Below are 11,259 nucleotides of genomic sequence, written 5' to 3' on the forward strand. Positions count from 1 at the left end.
CTGGGGACGCTTGGATCATCATAGGGACGCTCGGATTTACAAACAGGGTGGACTTGTAAATTGGAAGCATGCCAGGATGCACAGATTGTTCTCAAGACGAGCGACTCATTGTCTGGGATGGGCGTCCTGAATATAATCTGCTCAGATTTTGATACAGGACATATTTTTTAATTCCAGTTATGCCACGACCCGCATCATAGAGCCAGGATGCTCAGATCATCATCAGCTCAAGCGGATTCCCTCTGGGGACGCTCGGATTTACCTCTGCTTCCACGGGTTCAGTTCCACTAGTGGGGATCTCTTTTTCCCGTATCATTCTTTCTTCATTTCCTTTGTTCATTATTGCGGGTGCAATACGAAGGCTCGGATATCCTAGGCACTTGATATCCTCACACTAAATCAAACACTACACATCAAAACACGTTAAAACACCTCCCTCACTTTCTCTCATAACAAAATCTTGAACAAAGCACAAAAATGTATATCCATAAATGACAAAAATATAATACAAGAAATAAAATGCAAGTTTAAGGGGTTAGAATATTTACAAATGGTGGTTTAAGGAGGACTCCACCAAACTCTGATTCTTAAATGAGATGTCAAGGGGGCATAGCCAAGGTGTTGTTGATGTTGCTCAACACCTTGTAGAAGTAGTCGAAGGCTTGTTCATTTTCATCATAAAGATCTTGCATAGATCTTTGCACATTGTGTTCTTCATTATGGTGATGACCCATGTCAAGATGATGACAAGGATCAACTAAGCCTTGGTCTAAGGTCATAGCATTGCCACTATAAGGATTGACTAATCCTTCAAATTCGTCATCCCATAGACCACAAACTTCACTAGCTTGCTCCTCAATGATGTCTGAGTTGACAAGAGCAACTCTTCTTTCTTTTTGTCATTGCCAAAGAGGCCTTCTTCCTTACTTGTCATGATGGGTGGTGAGCTATTCAAGCTCTCATTGTTGTTGAAATTTCCTTGCTCTCCGGATAAAGCTACTTGAGGGTTATCCACTTTCTTCTTCCATATGGGTGGTGTTTCTTTACCCATAGCTTGATATTTACATTGAGATGCTAACTTCTTTCTATCACTTTCTCGGCTATAGTGATCGATCTTGAAACATGGTTCATGTAGTCGGGGAGCTCTCATCGTCTTGTCAAGATTAAAAGTGATTGTCTCATCCCCTACTTCAAGTGTGAGCTCTCCATGTTTCACATGAATTACCGCTCCCGCGGTGTGCAAAAAAGGTATTCCTAAGATGATAGGAATGTTGGAGTCCTCCTTCATACCTATAATGACAAAGTCTACCGGAATGAAGAATTTGCCAATTCTTACGGGCACATCTTCCAATACCCCTAAAGGCACCTTTGTTGATCGATCCGTCATTTGAAGAGTAATGTTGGTGCATTTGAGTTCTCCCATTCCTAGCCTCTTGCCTACCGAGTATGGCATGGCACTTACACTTGCTCCAAGGTCATATAATGCTTTGTTGATTGTAGTGTCGCCAATGATGCATGGAATAGAGAAACTTCCCGGATCTTTGAGTTTTAGAGGGGAACTTTCTTGAAGAATGGCACTACTCACTTTGGTAAAGGCAATAGTCTCTAATTTCCGGATGGATTTCTTCTTCGTAAGAATGTCTTTCATGTATTTTGCATAGGCCGGAACATGATTGATCAATTTCGTGAATGGGATTGAGACTTCTAAGTTCTTCACAATTTCCATGAACTTTCCAAGTTGTTCATCAAACTTAGGCTTAGCTTGACGACTTGGGATTGTAAGTCTAATCATAATAGGCTCTTTTTCCTTAGCCTTCTCTTCATTCTTCTTCTTTGAAACTTCATTGGTGGTGGGTTCTTCTTCTTCCTTAGAGTTCTCCACAACTCTTTGCTTGTCACTAAAATTCACAACATCTTCATCAATTGGCCTGTTCGGCTCTTCATATCTTGTACCACTTCTCAAATGGATGGCACTCACCGTTTCATGTCTTGGTGGATTACCTTGAGGTGGTAATTGCCCTTTTTGTCTTTGAGAGCTAGAAGATGCTAATTGGGTCATTTGAGTTTCCAACATCTTGGTGTGGGCTAGTATGTTGTTGATGGTGATATCTTTGGCTTGGCTATCTTTTTGCATTTGGGTGAAAAATTCTTGTTGGTTCTTTTGCATTTGGAGGACCGCTTTTTGAACATCAAAGCCTTGGTCATTGGATTGATTGTAAGAAGGTTGATTTTGATAACTTTGGCTTTGGTTGTAAAAGGGTCTTTGAGCTTGATTTCTCATTAGAGGTGGGGTGTATGTTGGTTGAGGGTTTTGAACATTTTGGCTCTTGTATGAAAGATTTGGATGGAATTTGGTATTCTCATTATAATAGTTAGAATAAGGGGTGCCACTCTTGTATGCTTGGAAAGCATTCACTTGTTCATTTATTCCCCTACATTCACTTTGGTCATGTCCCAAAGTTCCAGAACTCTCAAATACTCCACTTGGAATTGAAGATGATGCCACCATAGCATTAACATGTTGTTTGGGTGATTTGGAAGCTTCATCATGTTTAGCCATGACCTTCTCAAACTTCAAATTGATGGTGTCAATATGAGCACTTAGTTGAGCACCCAATTGTGTGATGGAATCTACCCCATACTTTTCTCCTCTAGTGGCCTTTCGAGGCCTACTATATTGGGAATTATGAACCGCCATCTCTTCGATTTTGGCTCATGTTTGATTTTCATCAACTTCAGTGAACATTCCATTGGATCCTATATTGAGAATGTTGCGGAAGTCTTCATTTAAACCGTTCTAAAATTGTTGCACAAGGAACAACTTGCTAAGTCCATGGTGTGGACAAGAACGACAAGTGTCCTTAAATCTCTCCCATGCTTCATACAATGATTCTTCAACCCTTTGCTTGAACCCGATGATTTGTGCTCTCAACATATTGGTCTTCTCCGGAGGATAGAATTTCATGTAGAAAGCAAGTGTTAACTTCTTCCATGAATCAATACCAAGGGTAGCCTTGTCTAGGCTCTTTAACCATTGCTTTGCGGTACCGATCAAAGAAAAAGGAAATAATACCCATCGGATTTGGTCTTAAGTAACTTCGGTTTGAGAAATCGCATCACAATAGTCACAAAAAGTCTCCATATGTGAATGAGAGTCTTCACTAGGCATCCCTCCAAATTGACTTCTCTCAACTAATTGTATGAATGCAGATTTGGCAATAAAATTACCGGTTAAGTGTGGTGGTGTAGGAGTACCATTTGGTAGGTTCTCCTTGGTTGGTACGGAATGTGATGAAAATTTAGGCATTGTGGGTTGATTTTGTGGTGGGTTTTGTATTGGGTTATCCTCTCCTTCTCTTGCAAAAGGGTTGGTAAACTCAATATTATTTGGTTGAATGTCCACAATCTCTCCAATACCTACAACTCTTAAATTACCTCTAGCAACTCTTCTATTGTTGGTTAAGGTGCTTTCAATTTCAAGATCAATAGGTAATGGATTACCTTATGATCTCCTAGTCATGCAAAATATCAAACAACTCGAAAACAATTAGAACAACCTTGAGGAGTTTGACTTCCCCAAGGTAAAGAAAGATACAACTAAAAATAATTAATGAAAATCAAATCAATTTAACACCGTCCCCGGCAACGGCGCCATTTTTGGTCCGGATAAAATTCGTCGTCAAAAGCTACCAACCAAAACAATATTTATAACTTCACAAACTACTCTTAGTAAAGAGGTAAGTAAAGGTCGGATCCAAGGGACGGGTATTGTTGTAGGATTCTCAATTATAAATAGCTATGTCTTAAGGTGTCACTATTTCGGTTGAGGTGATGTGTAATCTAAACTAATCAAGAAAATGAAAGTAAAGTAATGAAAGCAAGGCAATTAAAGGGAGTTTGTAAACAAATGATTACAGGCACTAGGGTGTCATGGGTTCATAGGGGATTCATGGGAGTTGATCATACAAACATGTTCTCAACTAGATGAAAGCACTTATTGTCGTGATGTGATCGAGTTAGTGTATATCTAACAATCCCTAAGAAGTTTTGGGTCTCGGAGCCGAGTCGTCTAGACTGTAAAACACCTAAAAGTCATCTTAATCCTTCCTATTCAACTCTATGCATGGTCTAATGAGGCTCGAGTTGGTTTATGTCTTACAAGCCTCATTGAAAAGATAGGAGATGGGAAAAAAATGCAAGGATTCATAAGCTCGTATTTCATCAAACATAACATGTGCATAAGTTAAAATCAGAACAAGCAAGCAAATTAATTATGAAAACATATTAGATTAAGCATAGATGAATGCCCATGTTTGTTTCCCCTAATTCCCCATTAACCCTTGCTAAAGAACTACTCACTCATGATCAAGTTTAGCATGCTAATAAGGTTATCAATCATACTAACAAAGCAAAACATGATGAATAAATTTAAGTGATTAACAATAATTAATCAAGGGTATAGAGAATTTATACCTATGAAGATGATTCCAAATAATAAAGCAAAGAATAATTGAAGTACTTGATTATTGATGGAAGGTTGTCAATCCTCCAAATAAAACCAAATAATCTTCTAATTACTCAAATAAAAGGAAGAACATTAGAGAAATTAAGGAAAGATTAAGATGTGATTAATATTGAAAAATGTATTACAACTAAATTAAGACTAATTTGAGAGAGCATTAAGAGATTCTAAGATTGGATTAAGAATTGATTAAGAGGTATTTATACTAAAGATTAGGTACATGTATTAGGGTTACTAAGGGCTTAAGTGACTATTAAGACCCTAAGAAAACTTGAGGAAATGTTACTCCCGAGAAAAATGCGCGGATCCTCCTTGCTAGTCCTGCCACGATCCGCCCGTCCCGTGCTGAGGCACGGGCTGTTCTGCCTTGTGATCCGCTCGGATCAGAGAGGGGACGCTCCGATCTTTGCACTCCAGACCGCTCGTCTTGGGTTCAAGCCACTTGGATCCTTGCAGTGTGGTATGCTCGGATCGTGCTCGAACCGCTTGGATCCCTGGGCAGAGTGCTTCTCTTGTTTAGCTCCTTAACAATCCGCAAGGATCGTGTTGGGGATGCAAGGATCCTTTCATCATTGCCCATTTCATTTTATTTATTTACTTAGGCCTCTAGTGTTGGTCTTCTCTTTCATGCTTGGTCATTAGATGCAATCCATTTAGCTCCATTTTGCCTCATAAATGCAAGGTTAGCAATCCTTTCATACCAAGGAGACAAAACCTCAAAGAATATGCAAAATGGGAAACTAAAGAAAGTAAATGACCCAAATAATTGTTATAAAGCATAGGAACGAGGTTAATTCGGGGACTAAATGTGCTCAAATATGAGTCACATCAAATATCCCCAAACCAAACCTTTGCTCGTCCCGAGTAAAGAGGTGACTAAAACTAGGACCTTTATTTAAACTAGCCTACTAATATAACCGATATGAGACAATTAGCGGGTCTCACTCCGCCTCTTCAACTCACAACAAGACAACCATGAGGTAGGATGCCTTCTTGCAAGGCAAGGTGGGGCTTGCTAAAATGGCTATACATCCAAGCATTAAGCACACAAAATCAAGTAATGGATGCATCTACAAAAATGAATAGCCACTTTCCTCATCTAAGTGGCGGAAATTATCTACAAGGGACACGATCTAAAGGTACACACTCCATTATAGATATGGTTTCTTCAAGCTACTAAGCCTAGGAGGATACCAATAAATCACCTCCAAGTTGTGTCAAGCTAGGGTACCTTTGTCCTCAATCGTTAAATGCTTTTGTCAAGAATAGACTCCTTATGGTGTTAGAAACACTGTAGGATCGCGGAATTCCCCTTCTTGCCTAGACAAGAAGAAGGGTTGTCCCCTCTCCACCATGCATAAAAGTGGGTTCAATGGATAAAGGGATCAATGTGTTTTGAGTTTTATATGGGAGTTTGCTTTTGATGTTGTTATTCCCCCCAATTTCTTGTGGCATTTGACATTTGAGAACAATTTCTTTTTGCTATTTCTTGATGTTTGGCATTTGATGCTTGACAATTTTCAACTTTTTGCATTTTGAACATTTTCAAAGTCGCCCTAATTAGTAATGAGGGTGCTTTTATTAAACCATATGAGTCTATTTTTGCTCCTCTTTTCTTTGATGCATTTTGCAAACTATTTGATTTTCATTTCAATGCTTGAAATCAAATTGATAAATTTTTGTGCCCATTCCCTTTTTGTTGACAAAATATGATAGAGGTGGAGGATGGTTGCATAGTTTCAAGGGTCACCTTGGAATAAACGGTAGCCAAGGAGTCATCACACCACAAGGTACTCTTGACTAGGCCTTAATCCATGGGTCAAAGGATACTAGCATGACACATCCTAGGGTGTTTTAGAAGCATTCTAATGAGCAAAGTCTTAAGAAGAAAAGGTATCTACAAGGGCCTTATATACACTTGTCAAGTTTCCCAAATAGATGTTTTCACAAAAGTTTTCCTACAACGCAACTACATGCCATGATGCAACTAATATTTATACAACCTAATGCATATGCTTCTACCAACTAATATGTCATATAAGATAAATGAAACTCCTAGAACCACATTGGTTTGTACCGGATCAATCAAAATAAAGCCACATAGTCATTAACATAGAGAGGAAAAAGGATTTGCAATCTCTTGAATCTCCACCCTTGGTTGTACCACTACCATAGCCTTTGAGGCAAGAAGAGCTTGTTGCCTCTTTGATAAATTTGAAGTTTTGGGTTCCTTATTTCCGCCTTTTGTTCTTGCCATGTTGTTCTCCTTGTCAAATTTATATCAACAAACCAATATTGTGCTTGAATGCTCCTTGTTTCCTCAAGCTTCAATCAATTCCTAATCAATTTTAGGATTTTCGAAATGGTCTTCAAACCCTAGAAAATCGATTCAATTTATGAGGATTTTGATGTTTGGATGGTCTTTTGTTGATAAAGGAGTGATTTAATTTTGATTTGAGGAAGTTTTGTTTTGATTTTGGTGAATTTGATTGAGAAATTTGTGTTTTTGAATGAGGGGATTGAGGGTTTTAAGGGAGAAAGAATGTGTGTTTGTGTTTATAAAAGATATAAATGAATTGGGGAAGGAGGGGTGAATCCCGTGTTTTCATTAAGTAATAGCAGGGTATGAGCGGCTTCAAGTCGGGACGCTCGGATCCCCAGTCAGTACCTGCTGAATTTCCAACCCCTGCTGGGACGCGCGCATCCTGCTCAAAACGAGCGGATTCCTTCCTGGGGATGCTCGGATCATCATAGGGAAGCTCGGATTTACAAAAAGTGTGGACTTGTAAATTTAAAGCATGCCAGGACGCACAGATTGTTCTCAAGACGAGCGGCTCATTGTCTGGGACGGGCGTCCTAAATATAATATGCTCAGATTTTGATACAGGACAAATTTTTCAATTTGAGTTATGCTAGGACCCGCGTCATAGAGCCAGGATACTCGGATCATCATCAGCTCGAGCGGATTCCCTCTGGGGACGCTCGGATTTATCTCTGCTTCCACGGGTTCAGTTCCACCAGTGGGAATCTCCTTTTTCCCGTATCATTCATTCTTCATTTCCTTTGTTCATTATTGCGGGTGCACTACAAAGGCTCGGATAGCCTAGGCAATTGCTATCCCCACACTAAATCAAGCACCACACATCAAAATACGTTAAAACACCTCCCTCACTTTCTCTCATAACAAAAATCTTGATCAAAGCACAAAAATGTTAATCCAAAAATGACAAAAATGCAATACAAGAAATAAAATGCAAGTTTAAGGGGTTAGAATATTTACAAATGGTGGTTTAGGAAGGACTCCACCAAACTCTCATTCTTGAATGATATGTCAATGGGGCATAGCCAAGGTGTTGTTGATGTTGCTCAACATCTTGTAGAAGTAGTCGAAGGCTTGTTCATTTTCATCATAAAGATCTTGCATAGATCTTTGCACAATGTGTTCTTCATTATGGTGATGACCCATGTCAAGATGATGACAAAGATCAACTAAGCCTTGGTCTAAGGTCATAGTATTGCCACTATAAGGATTGACTAATCCTTCAAATTCGTCATCCCATAGACCACAAACTTCACTAGCTTACTCCCCAATGATGTCGTGAGTTGACAAGAGCAACTCTTCTTTCTTGTTGTCATGGACAATGAGGCCTTCTTCCTTACTTGTCATGATGGGTGGTGAGCTATTCAAGCTCTCATTGTTGTAGAAATTTCCTTGCTCTCCGGATAGAGCTACTTGAGGGTTATCCACTTTCTTCTTCCATATGGGTGGTGTTTCTTTACCCATAGCTTGATCTTTTCATTGAGATGCTAACTTCTTTCTATCACTTTCTCGGCTATAGTGATCGATCTAAAAACATGGCTCATGTAGTCGGGGAGCTCTAATCGTTTTATCAAGATTAAAAGTGATTATCTCATCCCCTACTTCAAGTGTGAGCTCTCCATGTTTCACATCAATTACCGCTCCCGCGGTGTGCAAGAAAGGTCTTTCTAAGATGATAGGAATGTTGGAGTCCTCCTCCATACCTACAATGACAAAGTCTACCGGAATGAAGAATTTGCCATTTCTTACGGGCACATCTTCCCATACCCCTAAAGGTACCTTTGTTGATCGATCCGCCATTTGAAGAGTAATGTTGGTGCATTTGAGTTCTCCCATTACTAGACTCTTGCATACCGAGTATGGCATGACACTTACACTTGCTCCAAGTTCACATAATGCTTTGTTGATTGTAGTGTCGCCAATGGTGCATGGAATAGAGAAACTTCCCGGATCTTTGAGTTTTAGAGGGGAACTTTCTTGAAGAATATCACTACTCATTTTGGTAAAGGCAATAGTCTCTAACTTCCGGATAGATTTCTTCTTGGTAAGAATGTCTTTCATGTATTTTGCATAGGCCGGAACATGATTGATCAATTCCGTGAATGGGATTGAGACTTCTAAGTTCTTCACAATTTCCATGAACTTTCCAAGTTGTTCATAAAACTTAGGCTTAGCTTGACGACTTAGGAATGGAAGTCTAATCACAATAGGCTCTTTTTCCTTAGCCTTCTCTTCATTCTTCTTCTTTGAAACTTCATTGGTGGTGGGTTCTTCTTCCTTCTTAGAGTTCTCCACAACTCTTTGCTTGTCACTAGAATTCACAACATCTTCACCAATTGGCCTCTTCGGCGCTTCATATCTTGTACCACTTCTCAAATGGATGACACTCACCGTTTCATGTCTTGGTGGATTACCTTGAGGTGGTAATTGCTCTTTTTGTCTTTGAGAGCTAGAAGATGCTAATTAGGTCATTTGAGTTTCCAACATCTTGGTGTGGGCTAGTATGTTGTTGATGGTGATATCTTTGGCTTGGCTATCTTTTTGCATTTGGGTGAAAAATTCTTGTTGGTAATTTTTCATTTGGAGGACCGCTTTTTGAACATCAAAGCCTTGGTCATTGGATTGATTGTAAGAAGGTTGATTTTGATAACTTTGGCTTTGGTCGTAAAAGGGTCTTTGAGCTTGATTTCTCATTGGTGGTTGGGTGTATGTTGGTTGAGGGTTTTCAACATTTTGACTCTTGTATGAAAGATTTGGATGGAATTTGGTATTCTCATTGTAATAGTTGGAATAAGCGGTGCCACTCTTGTATGCTTGGAAAGCATTCACTTGTTCATTTGTTCCCCTACATTCACTTTGGTAATGTCCCAAAGTTCCACAACTCTCACATACTCCACTTGGAATTAAGGAGGATGCCACCACAGCATTAACATGTTGTTTGGGTGATTTGGAAGCTTCATCAAGCTTAGCCATGGCCTTCTCAAAGTTCAAATTGATGGTGTCAATATGAGCACTTAGTTGAGCACCCAATTGTGTGATGGAATCTACCTCATGCTTTCCTCCTCTAGTTGCCTTTCGAGGCCTACTATATTGGGAATTATGAACCGCCATCTCTTCGATTTTGGCCCATGTTTGATTGTCATCAAGTTCAGTGAACATTCCATTGGATCGTATATTGATAATGTTGTGGGAGTCTTCATATAAACCGTTACAAAATTGTTGCACAAGGAACACCTCGCTAAGTCCATGGTGTGGACAAGAACGACAAGTGTCCTTAAACCTCTCCCATGCTTCATACAATGATTCTTCATCCCTTTGCTTGAACCCGATGATTTGGGCTCTCAACATATTGGTCTTCTCCGGAGGATATAATTTCTTGTAGAAAGCAAGTGTTAACTTCTTCCATGAATCAATACCAAGGGTGCCTTGTCTAGGCTCTTTAACCATTGTTTTGCGGTACCGATCAAATAAAAAGGAAATAATACCCATCGGATTTGGTCTTGAGTAACTCCGGTTTGAGAAATCGCATCACAATAGTCATAAAAAGTCTTCATATGTGAATGAGGGTCTTCACTAGGCATCCCTCCAAATTGACTTCTCTCAACTAATTGTATGAATGCAGATTTGGCAATGAAATTACCGGTTAAATGTGGTGGTGTAGGAGTACCATTGGGTAGGTTCTCCTCGGTTGGTACGGAATGTGATGAAAATTTAGGCATTGTGGGTTGATTTTGTGGTGGGTTTTGCATTGGGTTATCCTCTCCTTCTCTTGCAAAAAGATTGGTAAACTCAATGTTATTTGGTTGAATGTCCACAATCTCTCCAATACCTACAACTCTTGAATTACATCTAGCAACTCTTCTATTGTTGGTTAAGGTCATTTCAATTTCAAGATCAATAGGTAATGGATTACCTTATGATCTCCTAGTCATGCAAAATATCAAACAACTCGAAAACAATTAGAACAACCTTGAGGAGTTTGACTTCCCCAAGGTAAAGAAAGACACAACTAAAAACAATTAATGAAAATCAAATCAATTTAACACCGTCCCCGGCAACGACGCCATTTTTGGTCCGGTTAAAACTCGTCGTCAAAAGCTACCAACCAAAACAATATTTATAACTTCACAAACTACTCTTAGTAAAGAGGTAAGTAAAGGTCGGATCCCAAGGGACGGGTATTGATGTAGGATTCTCAATTGGATATAGCTATATCATAGGGTGTCACTATTTCAGTTGAGGTGATGTATAATCTAAACTAATCAACAAAATGAAAGTAAAGTAATGAAAGAAAAGCAATTAAAGGGAGTTTGTAAACAAATGATTAAAGGCACTAGGGTGTCATGGGTTCATAGGGGATTCATGGGAGTTGATCATACAAACATGTTCTCAACTAGATGCAAGCACTTATTGTCGT

At 39.3% G+C, this 11,259-nt stretch overlaps 1 non-coding gene across 1 annotated transcript; it reads left to right on the plus strand.

Moving 5' to 3' along the window:
• The first annotated feature begins 10,083 nt into the window (after positions 1-10,083).
• Positions 10,084-10,190, plus strand: LOC141625728 (small nucleolar RNA R71). Its single transcript, XR_012535493.1, has one exon. It is a non-coding gene; the product is annotated as a small nucleolar RNA R71 (small nucleolar RNA).
• The last annotated feature ends 1,069 nt before the right edge of the window (positions 10,191-11,259 follow it).

The sequence above is a fragment of the Silene latifolia genome, chromosome X (genome assembly GCF_048544455.1).
Source record: "Silene latifolia isolate original U9 population chromosome X, ASM4854445v1, whole genome shotgun sequence".
In the NCBI taxonomy this organism is placed as follows: Eukaryota; Viridiplantae; Streptophyta; class Magnoliopsida; order Caryophyllales; family Caryophyllaceae; genus Silene; species Silene latifolia.